Source organism: Pan paniscus, chromosome 2 (assembly GCF_029289425.2).
Source record: "Pan paniscus chromosome 2, NHGRI_mPanPan1-v2.0_pri, whole genome shotgun sequence".
In the NCBI taxonomy this organism is placed as follows: domain Eukaryota; kingdom Metazoa; phylum Chordata; class Mammalia; order Primates; family Hominidae; genus Pan; species Pan paniscus.
Genome location: NC_085926.1, coordinates 75,044,106 through 75,047,097, shown reverse-complemented (window position 1 = coordinate 75,047,097; position 2,992 = coordinate 75,044,106). Strand labels below are relative to the sequence as shown.

Here is a 2,992-nt window from a genome sequence, read left to right as displayed (position 1 = left end):
TTAATCCAGTCAAGTTGACACTTAAAATTAAGTCCACAAATTTACATCTTCTCAACTTGGCACCTGTATACATCTCCCTCCATCATACTTAATTTCCAATAAGGAAAATAACAAAGTAATAGTTCCACCTAACATGGCGCAACTGATATGATGAAGCTACCTTGTATAACTCCAAACCCACTCATCCTTTCTCCAGAATTCAACTTTCAAGATTTCAACATTCATATTTTAATCTTTTGGACTGTGATGTTTAGAATTTTAGATGTTAGGAGATTTGAGGGATTTTATCTTTCAGAAATCCAACATTTGGGACTGTCTTTCAGAATTCTGAATGGTACCACATATACTCATAGTATTCATAGCATCAATAAGTATGCCCTTGATTTGCTTTCAACATCATGTAAGAATCAATATCCAGCCAGATCTAATAGGATGGACAATGAGATGAAAATAATACAATCATCTACTTTTTATGGGATAACCTTTTAATTAGATTTTTCTTAAAAAGCTGCCCGAGTTCCATGATTTCCATGTATTCAGGAGTTATTTTCACCAGTATGTTGTTCAATTCCACAGGTTAAGCCTTCTTCATTATTATTAAAAACTTTAGATATTAGAGAGGTTGCTATTCCTTTCTTTTTCACCTTTTAGGGTAGGCAGAGGCAGACTTGCTAAATTAAAGCTGACATCTTTAAAGGCTTGCAACAAGAATATCCCCACAATAATTATAAAAAGCCACTCAAAGTACCAATGACATTATCAACAGACATACCTTGACATGGCTTAAAAAGAATAGCTGAACAAGTTAAAACTAATGTGGTAAAAAATACTTCATGTATTGGAGTCACTATAAAATTGTTGAATATATTCAGGGCCTTATTTAGGTAATTAATCTGTGGGCTCACACAGACAACAAAGCTCAGCAGCGAAATCAGGTCAGGGCACGTCAAAGCCCAGGTGACAACTCTTTAATAGCAATGCCTAAGCCCTTCACACAGAAGACTGAAAATGCTCCAATTACAGAGTCAATGGTTATATACACAAGAACATTTATCTGTCCATGGCAAAGTCCCACTATAGAGATTAATGATCAGGGACACAATGACCACGAGTGTTGCAAACACCACAAAACCTGAATCACCTAGCTTGTGAAACATTTCCTATAAGTTCTCTAACCCCTCTTCTTTTAAAGCATGGCAGACTGACCATAACTGTAGATCCTAGAATACTTAGCAACTACCCAATATTCCCATGAGATTAAGTCATTCATTTAAAAAGTATGAAGAAAGAGTAGCACTTTCTCAGTCTCCAAGAACTCCTAATGGAATCACCAGTGTGGCTCGTGCAAATGCATCAGTGACATTGGCCATCTCCCCAGCTCTCATCAACAAGAATTCCATCTACAACCTCCATTCTCTAAAATGTGTATGCCCACCTTGACCAGTTGTCATGAGGCTTTTCTCACAAGTTGCAGACCATTTTTTTTTCCTTTTGGAAAATGAAACTCCCTCCAGTGAAAATATTAGAGCTCATAGTCAATCCCAGACCGATATAAAAGTTATCTTTTCCATGCCCCTGGCTTATTTCATTTGTTACTTTAGAGGTTCTTGTGAATCACATTGACCACAAAACAGAAAAACTGTTAGTACTGAAGGAAAGATGATTCCATCTTCACAGACTTTGAAAAGAGAAAGAACATCAGTGAGAATGTCCTAAAAGGAATGAACTCTTTGCTATTCTCAGACCTGGGAATTCTCCACTTTCAACCCTTGGAACTGAAGCTCTTGTAACTGAAGGGCAATCACAGTTGGGAGAGCATGTAAATTTAATATGAACATTGTCCTGAGAAAACAGCTGGAAGAGGTTAGAGGTGACTTATTTACTTTCGTTTCATCGTAAACATTACTTGTTATTCCCATTTAAAGCTTTAAATCCTAGCTGTTTAGCTTTGGCCCCAGTTGGCAGGCTGCCACATAGCTTCCCCTCTACCACCCAGCCCTAGGTCACCTAGGCTCACATGCAGCCACAGAGACTGCAAGGGTCACCCCCACCTGCGCTGATGTGTCCATCACATCCATTGCAGTCCATTGGGAAGTACTAGCATCCAGGCTGCAGCCTGCTAGAGGGAGTGCCTAAGGAACCTGTCCTAACTCTCCACGACTAACGGCAGCCACCCAGGAGGAAGAAGACACATTTAATAACAAAAAAATTATTAGAGTCCAATAAATGTAAAAAGTCTTCATATTTACTGTAGATTTTTTAGAGAGGATTAACGTTTTAGTTGACTGGAAAAGATTTGAATGCATTGTTTGACAAAGAAGGAAGTTTTGGGATGAAGAAGAGGAAAGACAGGTGGGAAGGAAGAAAGGAATAATAATTTTCTTCGAATTCTTTAACAAATTTCTTTTTTTACTACTTACTAAGATATGAATTGTTCATTAAAAAGGATGTATGTGTTTGCATGCTTCAAAGAATAATGACCAAAACACGCATTCATGTCCTTACCACCTTATTTAAGAAATAAAGCATCAACAGCTTTGAAGCCCACTCTGCTCCTCCCCCACTCGCTTTCCTCTACCTCGTCCGTCTATGACAGAGAGAAACACTGCAACATTTTGTGTCTATCACTTTCTTTCCTTTTAAAACATTATTGGGTCACTGATATAGTATACGTACTGAAATATATTGCTTAGGTTTGCAATTTATGCAAAACATTTTTTGAAGTTTACATAGAAGACAGCACGATATATGCATATTTTTACCACTTGCTTCTTTTCATTGAAATTAAATTTGTGAGACCTATCCATGTTGATGCCTGTAGACTGTGTTCATTCACTTGTATTGTGATACTGTATTCCATTGTGTGAATATGTCACAGCTTATATGAAAATTTTACTGCAGATGTATGTTTGGATTATTTCTCAAACAAGGACTACAAAAAGGACATCTATGAAGGTTCTTGTGCATGTTTTCTGGTACACATACAGAAGAG

At 37.3% G+C, this 2,992-nt stretch overlaps 1 pseudogene; it reads right to left on the bottom strand.

The window, feature by feature from the left end:
- Positions 1 to 500: 500 nt before the first annotated feature.
- LOC103785604 (magnesium transporter NIPA2-like) lies at positions 501 to 1,578 on the bottom strand (annotated as a pseudogene).
- Positions 1,579 to 2,992: the final 1,414 nt, after the last annotated feature.